Source organism: Netta rufina (genome assembly GCF_964035555.1).
Source record: "Netta rufina genome assembly, chromosome: 21".
Lineage (NCBI taxonomy): Eukaryota > Metazoa > Chordata > Aves > Anseriformes > Anatidae > Netta > Netta rufina.
In genome coordinates, this window is record NC_140145.1 from 8,814,495 (window position 1) to 8,823,692 (window position 9,198).

Below are 9,198 nucleotides of genomic sequence, written 5' to 3' on the forward strand. Positions count from 1 at the left end.
GGTTGAGGGGAAAGGGGGCCCTTTCTCTGTGGGAACCCTGTGTAGTGGCTCAGCGCACCTGAAGCAAATCAGCTACCAGCTGGTGTTCAGACAATGTTTTTCTGGCCATTAATGAGTCGGACGTGGATGGCCTCAGACTATCAGAGTGCCTGGATGTTGGCACAAAATCTCTGCAGATTTCTGATGTTCGTTTGTAAAACAAAACCTACCAGCAGTTGCTCTTCCCTCCTCCTCGCACCCCTGCAGGTGGGTGGGATGGGAGGAGAGATGGGGAAGTTGTTCGGAAGGGCCGGTGCTGCGATTAAATGAGGAGACTTGGAGCCGGCGCAGGATGGCAGGTGACAGGTAAGCATCTCGGGGGAGGCTTCTGCCTTGAGCTGATTCACATTCCTTCCTGGCCGGCGTGCCTGATTAGCAGTGTGTTCAGGTAGCCCTGGAAATGCCTGCGATGCTCGGGAGGCACAAGATGATGGCAATGCCGTGTCCCTCCGCAGCAGCACAGAGACGGGAGCACGACGTGTGCTGTGTGTGCAGGCAGCCAAGTACTCGTGCACCCCTGCCCTGTGCCTTTGCTCTGCAGAAATTTCCTCTAAATGTCTTCGTAGCAAAGCAGAAAAGGAGCCAGCCCAACTGTGTGGCACAGAGGGTGCTGCTCTGCACCTCTGGGAAATGAATTCACGTCCCTGGTGCTTTGCAGAGGTCCTGTGTATTTACTTGAGGGCATCCATTGCCTTTCTTTTTCCTTCTGCTGATTTCTGCCTGGCACTGGAAGCTGTTTGTAAAATCTTGGAGGGATTATTGCTCTTGTTTTCCCTCTCTGCAGTGAGTGGCTGTACACGATGTGTTTATATTTTGCCAGGAGAGATGGATCGCGGTTTTAAAGTATTTTTGTTGTGGCCTGTATCGGTCTGACAGCAGCTGTTGTGCTCTGAGCCCTCCGCTTGCCCCCAGACCCCAATTTCCTCCTGGATCTCCCCTGGTACCCTTCAGTTATCAAATGCAGCCCAGGGGCAGTGCCTCTGCCCCTTCTCAGCACGTCTCCTTTTCCAAGGAGCTGGGCAGAGTCTGCTGGGTCTGGGCCCTGGGCGAGCCATGGTCAAGCCAACGACGGACAAATGATCCTCATGCAAAATTAAGCTCCTCCAAGCAATTGCACTCTGGACGTCCTAATGGTGCCTTGGAGGATGGAAAAAATAAACCGAGAAATGCAAATGGGGGCTATAAATCTTTCTGCCTGTGGCTGGGAGGTACCTGTTTAATTAGCATCATTGAGCAGCCCTGGTGTAGTAAGTGCTAAGTAGGAAAGTTGCCAAATTTTCCCTGTTTGGATTGCAGGTGACTTTGAGCTGTTTGGATTCCCACCTTGTGACTGTTCTGCTGCACCAGGGAGGAGCTGCCAGCACCATCCAGCCCCAGTCCCCTGCAGAGCTGGGGGCTGTGGCTTCTAGGCCCTAAGGGACCCCAAAGATCTTTTGACAAAGCAAAAGCCGGGCCTCTGGTGTGAGGTGCTGAGCCTGGTCCTGCTCTGGGGACAGTCCTAGGGCACGGAGCTGCCCTCCTCCTCCTGTCTCCTCTTGCACAGCTGGGCTTCAGGGAGTTGTTTGTGTGATGAATAAGAACATTTCTATGAGGATTTGGGCCAGGGAGTCCCTGCGCCCGTGTTGATATATCACCCCTGGGCATTCTCCTGCTCTGACGCTAATTGGCACCACTGTAACACCAATCTTTTTAATGCTGATAACGCCTGTGAGTTACTGGAGGCTTGGCTGGGGGATTTCAGGCGAGGTGTCTGGTGGTGCTGCCACCTCCCAGGCCCCGGGTCCTGCCTGGGTTTTTCTGGCAGCTTCTGCGCCCATGCCATGTGTGGTGGGAGCAGGACGATGGAGTGGTTGGAGAGGATAAACAACCACAGTGCCACATCGGCACAGCCCAAACAATGCCTTTCTCCTTCGTGTTTTCTCTTTCTGTCAGTTTGCCATTCAAGTGTAATAAGATCAGCGCGGATAATTTGTGTATTCATACCAAACATAATTTTCCCTCCTGTGCCTCACCAGCTGCACTGCAGTCGGAAAGGCAAACGCGCACTTTTCCTTTGCATGGTTATGAATGGGTGCATCTGTTCCTCAAATATCGGGAAAGGAGGGCGAAAAGATGGGAAAGGAGAGGAAGAAATCAGATGTTGCTCACTTCACTGCCTCTGTGGGGAGGGAAGGATAAAGGACTTGGATTTTTGCAGCCTGGGCCAAGTCCCACGTTGGTGTTTTGGGGACTGGCTCAGTTCTCACCGTGCTGCCTCCCGTCAGCTCCACGCAGGGCTTGTGGGGAAGCAGAAAAAAGAGCAGGGACTGAATCCCCTGGCCCTCACCCCTGCATCTCCCGGGCTCTGTCTGAGGCCCGTGCTAGCAGTGCAGGAGGAGGAGCAGGGCTGGAGGCTGCAAAGCAGCAGAGCTGATTTACTGGGCTTGCTTCCCTCCCTCTTTCTTCCCTGAGAGATGCCCACTGGAGAGGGAAGGGGAGGGAGGGAAGGGGGTTAATTTTCTCCTGTTATCTGGTGCCTCCAGCTGTGAGCCACGCTGACAGCCCCGGGGCTGATCAAACACCCAGCAGTCTGCATTCAGCATCCCATCTACATGGTCACAAATAATGTCAGCACGTCCCCGGTCCCAGCAGTAACACATGCGTGTGTCCCTCCTCCTGCTGCAGCGCCGGGCTCCTGCCTCTGCTGCTCGTGGCACGGGGCCGTTCGGCTTTGGCGTGGCATCGTCCCCCAATGGCACAATCGTGGGCAAATGTGCTCTTCCTCTGAGCAGGTACAAATTCTGGTTCTTGCCCATTGAGATTGGGTCCCTCTGACCTTTCAGCTGGGTTTGTTTCTGTTTCTCACGCACTTTGTGAGTCCAGAAGGTTCCACTTGGGTGTGAAATAGTGTGTTCTAGTTAAAGCACGGGGTAACGCTTCACCAAAGCCACGTGGAGCTTCTCAGCTGCCCTCCAGGCAGCGGTCTTGATGTGTTTTTTTAAACTTTTGAGATGTCCACACTTAATAGCTTGGGTTATTACAGCAGAGAGATGCTAAGTGCCAGGCTTTGAAGGCGCATGGGAGCTGCACGAGGCTGGGGCAGGCCGAATTCCTCCCCTTTCCCTGCTTCACTGATGGACACGGACAGGGACTCCTCCAGCAGTGCCACGCTGGGAGCACAGCGGCAGCATTCCCCAGGCAAGTGGTATTTTAATGCCTTTTCTCTACATTTTTTGTGTGTTGGAAGGAGTGTGGTGGTGATCTAGGGGGCTGGAGGTGCCTGGGGAGCGAGCACGCAGCTCCTGGTCGGTCCTGACTCATAATTATTGGTCCTGCGAAAGGAGGCGGTGGCTCCCCGTGTGCTGCTGCATTAGCAAGGCACTCAGGGACGTTTCGGCAGGCAGCTGCCCAGCTCTCAGCCTGTCATTTTGTGGGTGGGCTGCAGGGCTCTGCGCTCAGATGTGCACTCTGACGGTGCAGCGAGCCCTGCTGAGGAGGGCAGGGCGCAAACTGCTTGTTTCGTAGGGCAGCACGCAGCTGACAGGGCCACCAAACTGTTGCCCCTGTCCCCAGACGGGTGTGAGCAGCGTGAGGAGGAGGGATGCTGCTCCTGTGTCGGCATCAGGGTGGCCCGGCCTTGTTCCTGGCAGCAGGGGATGGGCCGTGGGGCTGAGCTGCCAACGGCCACGGCTGGTCACCCAAAAAGCTGTCAAGGATGCGGTCAGAAGAGCTTCATCGGGATGCAAATAGATGTAAATTCATGTAAACATATGTCTCGGTGCAGGTAGCTACTCGTGCCCAAATTATGCAAATGTTCTAATCCAATAACGCTAATGTCATGATTAGCCGGTGACACGATGTTCATTAATATGGTTCCCTGGCTCTTACACCCATCACTGTCAGCATGATTATGCTGAGGCAGAGACTCGCGGTGTCACCGGCGAGCAGAGCTGGTGTCGGGGAGCGAAGGGGACGCCCAGGTCCTGGGGCCACCAGGAAGGTCCCTGGGGAACATCCTCGCATGGTCCAGGCAAGGTCCCGGGGACCCCATTCCTCCCAGTGGGAGTTCGGAGCAGGCTTCCCAAAAAGCCTGCAGAGCAGCTAAACAAGCAATGCTCAACATCCATCGCTGCGATCAGATGAAGAGGACTAGCAGGGCCATCTAGTGACTCCTCTGGCTGCTTAATGACCTGGGAGGTGCCCCCCCCGGATGGGAGTAATTACAACGCTGGGGTTTAAACCTTTCCTCCTCTCCCTCCGACTCCCATTTGTTTTTCTCTTTGCTGTTTTCTCCTCCCTGGCTCACCACGGGGCTGGGAAGTGCCAGGGCTTCCCCACGGCAGAATGGAAATTTCTGCTGCCTTGGGCTGGGCGACGCGAGGTTGCACGGCTAGACAGCCCGCACATCTTGCGCTGCATTTTTTAACGTCTGCTGCTTATTGAAATTTCGGCGTGATGCTGGGATTTGGCAGTGGGGCTGGGAGGAAGCCCCAGCAGCTGGCTGCCTGCTGGTCCCCGAGGCTGGCTGAGCCTCACGGTGCAGGGACAGCGGGGCAGCAGCCAGCCCGGAGCTCTTGGGGCTGCGATGGGTACGTTGGCTGAGCACCAGCACAGACCAGGGACTCCGCTTTGGATTGCTCCTGGCAGGATGTCGTTAGCCTGATGCGTACGTGGGAGAGGAGCAGCTATAATGCTTCCTTAATGCAGCCAAATTGCTCTTTAATTCTGCAAAACCAAGATGTTATTTCACGAATCCCCGGAGCTCGGCGTGCAGCGTCGGTGCTGTGGGTTATCAGGGAGCCCTCCCGTCGCTCCCTGCCTCCTCTTGGCTTCGCACGCGTTAACTCTGGAAGCTGGTGGTGACTCCCAAAACGCCTCCTCCCACCAAAATGCAAGCAGAAAGTCTATCAATTTCCATGGCAACAGGGCCAGGCCCCAAATGCTGATGTTAACTCTGCTCCTGGACATCTCTGGGGCCCAAATTGCTGGGCGTGCGGGCAGGCAGCTGCGCTGGGCGCCGTGCCCGAGCCGTGGGTAAGGTGCTGCAGGATCGCCACCGGGCTTCGCTCCTGGGAAGTGATGCTGACATCCTGCCGCAGCTGGGGAAGAGGTAAAAGGGTAAAAGTACTAAGACAAGTCGGCTGGATAATCTCAGAGGACGCTGACTCCAGCTCGGAAAGGCACCGAGAGCAGATAAAATTAGCCTAATAGGAGTTGATGCTGCACAGAGCTCTCCCCTCCCATGAAAGCAAAGGATCGGGTCTGTGTTCGGCTTGCAGGCACGTAGCGAGAAGAGCTGGCGTGGTGCAAGCAGGTGGCTCTGCCTGGCCTCCTGATGGCAAAGCTCTGGCAAGGCTCTGGAGCCTGACCCCAAACCCCAGGGTGCACCCCATGCTCCCAACCCAGGCGCTGCTGCCCTCCAGTGTGTGCCTCACAGGACTCCAAAAATTCCAGTGCTTTAAAATTACAAAACAAAACACCCAACTATTTTGGGATTCACATCGAAATGGCAACATATGCTGCGCATTAAACATCAGGCCCTGCCGAAAGTTTAGCTATTCTGGGCCCATCCTGAAAGGCACTGAGGATGCTCAGAGAGCAGATGCCTTCCTGCCGCCTCCCGTCCTTTCGGAAGCATTCTTGAAGGTTCAGCTGCGGTAGCACAGTGCTGGCAAGAAGGCTGCCATCCACCCTTGCCATTAGCTGGGTGTTTCATAAGCTCTCTGGGAACCTTAAACATTATTTTGGGGGGCAAGGGCTCCTTCTCAACCCCATTTGCCCTTCGCGTCTCTTTCTGAAATGGTTTGTTTGTGTCTGCTCTGTGTAATAGAGCATGGGCTGTGTTTTGCCACTGTGATTTCGTTCGCAGCTTGTAATTATTGCTGGTTAAATCTGGTGCAGTGATGGCCGTGAGCAGGGCCTGGGCAAGCACATAGCCTCAGGCTGGGCTCGCACCGAGGAGCAGCGGGGGCCGGGGCACCGGCATCGCGGCACGGCTGGGGAGCCGTAATCGGCGCAGCCTGTTGTAAGCCTCTTAGGATTATTTAGCCAAGTTTCCCAGTTATCATTATTATTATTGCTTTATTTAGCAAATGTGGGGGGCGTTTAACCAGGTAGGGCCCGCAGTGCAAGCCGTGGGCTCAGCTGAGCTTTGCCAGCCATGGAGGCAGGGACCTTCCACTGCTGGTGCTTCCAGAGCAGGGCACGTGCTGCCTTTCCATGAAGCCTCTTCCATGCACACAGCCCAGCTGGGGCTGAGCATGTTTGGAAAAAAAACAAACGTGTTTCATGTGTATCAGCAGGGTGAGCTGAAGACAAAGTTGGTCCTGAGCCACCCCAAGGGGCTGGAGGGCTCTCTGCACATGCTGCTGCACCTCATTTCTGGCACAAAAATGGTGGGGAAAAAGCAGAAAGAAAGCTCAAGCTGTGCGGCTGGTGCTGCCCTGTGTCATCCCTGGTTTTGAGGTTTGGTTTTGAGCTGGGAAGTATTAAATAACCACGGGGTCAGTTATCGAGTCTCTGATAAGCGACGGCGACGTGCAGCCGTGCTGCTGTGCTGGCCCTTTGGAGAGGCATGGATTAAGCAGGAATCAGCCCTCAATTTGGTTGATTTAAACCTGGAGTTTGACAGCAGAATGCGATGCTTAGTGCTTGATTTGGTTGAAATGTGCACTGAGGAGGGGCTCTGTTTTCGGGTATGCCGATAATCCATGTGCTACCCTTTTGTTTGCTGCAGGGAGGCTCCTGCTCACCCCTTTGTGCAGCGCTGGCAGGGTGGCTCCCTGACCAAGCTGTGCTGCAGCATGGCTCTGCCTGGGGCATGGGGTGAGGTTGGGATGTGAGTAAGCCTCTGCACGTGCCCCTTGTGCAGGACAGCATTGAAACTGAGTCTAAGCTGTCCCTTTTCTGAGCCTGGGCTGGGACTGCAGCGATGGCTCTTGGCCGTCTCGCTTTCTCTGAAGGATCCATCCTTCCTCCAGGGATGGGGCATCCCTGAGAGCAGCCCTGCAGCATTTAATCCATCACTTTTCCTGCAGGGGCTGTGAGGGGGCCAGCATTTTCTCTGCTCAGGGAGATGAAGGCCACGTGCAGGGCACCGCGGCACCGCATCACCCCGGCAGGGCGCAGGATCAAACCAAGTCACATTCCAGGGCATTAGACAGACGGTGGGAATTAAAGACTTTACCTGGAAACAGGCTTTGCAATGCTGAGCCCTGCCTTTGTCTCCCAGCCTAAGGCTATTTTTGTCCCTTCACCTGCCCATGGCCAGGGGAGCCCCATCGGGTCAGCCCAGGGGCTGGGAGGAGGCATCAGGCAGCATGAGATGGGGAAGGGCGGGTTATCAAAAGCCAGCTGCTTCGTTTTGCAAGGTGGGGCCTCATTAAAAGCTAAGGAAAGGCTCCAGCTGCTTTCAGTAGTCTTGGGATCAGAAATTCCCACCTGGGCTATTAGTCTTGTTTTTGTTTCTTTCCATCTCTCTGGTCTGGGGACGGGGCTTCCCTGGGGCCTTCCCGGTGAGGTTTGCTGCCTCGGCCTTGCCTTTCCCTCTCCTCGTCTCTGATCCCCGCGTGTATCCGGCCCCACAGGGCTGTGTGCGTCTCCCCTGGGTGCTGCTGGGGCCTGCTCCCTGGCAGGGTGCTGCGGGAGGCTGGGCTCAGGGGCTCACCTCAACCCCACAGCCTCAGCTCCCTGACCCGCGGGATGATCTTCTCCTCCCCGGGTCTCGAGCTCTTTGGGGAAGCATTTGAAATAATGACGCTGGTGTAACGGCAGTAACAACATTAGGCTCTTGCACACGTAACTCGATTTTATTTATTTATTTATTTATTTGCCCTTTCCTTAAGAGGGAATTGCTGTTATTTTCTGGGCATCGGGCCCGGTTTCTGCTTCGTTCTGCCCGAGCCCGTGCTGCAGCCTGGATGTGGTGCCTGAAGCCAGGCTCACCCTGCCACCAGCCCCGTGGCTGCTCCCATCTCCACTTCCATCCACACTGAAACTCTGAGTCCTGGGAGGTGGGAATGGGGCTGAACATCTCTGGACCTTGCTTGGGGCTGGTTGCACAGAGCAGCACAGCTCACCCCAATGTGACGGGCAGGGGCTGCCCTGAAACTGAAAACACGCAGAGGGAGGAGAGGCCGAGCCTCAGGTCATGAGAGCACCCATGGGCATCGTGTCTAGGTACAGGGCGATGACAAGTTTGGATGCTTCAGGAGAGAAATGTTTGCTTCCCGGCGAGAAATAAATTGGGTTAGTTTGCCTAATGTCAGTGTGTTATGAGTCAGGGGAGTTCGTTAACATTTACCAAAATCTGAATGAAAAACTGAATTTTTCATTAGACAAAGAGGCTGTGCGTCATTTCGCTGGTTTTGGGGGAATCTCTCCAATGAGTGGAGTGTGATGTTTGAGACATCAGCACGCCAGGCTGCAGGAGCTGCAGTTCTGCCTGTCTTGGTGTGGGCTCTGTGTGCTCTCGGGTTGGCTCGATGTACGCGACGTGTCCAGCACCACGCCAGCGGCCCCGAGCCAGCAGCAGGATGCGGTGCTGGAGCTGCCTACAACTGCTCAGTGTCTTGCACCGTGTTCTCACTGTGGTGCCTTTCTGGCAGTTCTGGCTCAAAAAAAAAAAACACTCTTCCCATCGCGTGGGAGCACAGAGGTGTGGGTCTGAGCCTGGGGGGAGGTCAAGTGGAAGCCCTGCTTGGAGACAGTTCCCTGTGCATGCCACAGGAGTCCTGTTCCCCTGCTGCTGGACTCACCAGGCAGCCTGTCCCAGTCCCTGTCCCTGTCCCTGTTCGGGAAGCATTGTGGCCCCAGCCCATTGCTTGCTGCTCCGTGATGCTTCGCCTGCTGCCTTGCTCCATGCCAGCAGCTGAAAGCCAGTTTGGAGAGATCACGCCCAGTGTGCCGCGAGCGAGTGCCACACACTGCCTCAGCCCTGGCTGGTGACGGCCACAGGACACAGAACTGGGCTGCGTGCTCAGCGTGCTGCACAGCACCACCACGGCACGGCCAGGGGGCACAGGGACAACGCGGTCCCCAGGGCAGCTCCGCTCCCCAGCCCGCAGCACCGGGACCACACGGTGACCTTCCTCCTCCTCCGAGGGGCCCGAGGGCACCGAGCTGCGGCGAGCAGCCAGCGGGGGAAAACCACTGAGGGTCCTGCTGCTTCTTGCTTGTGCC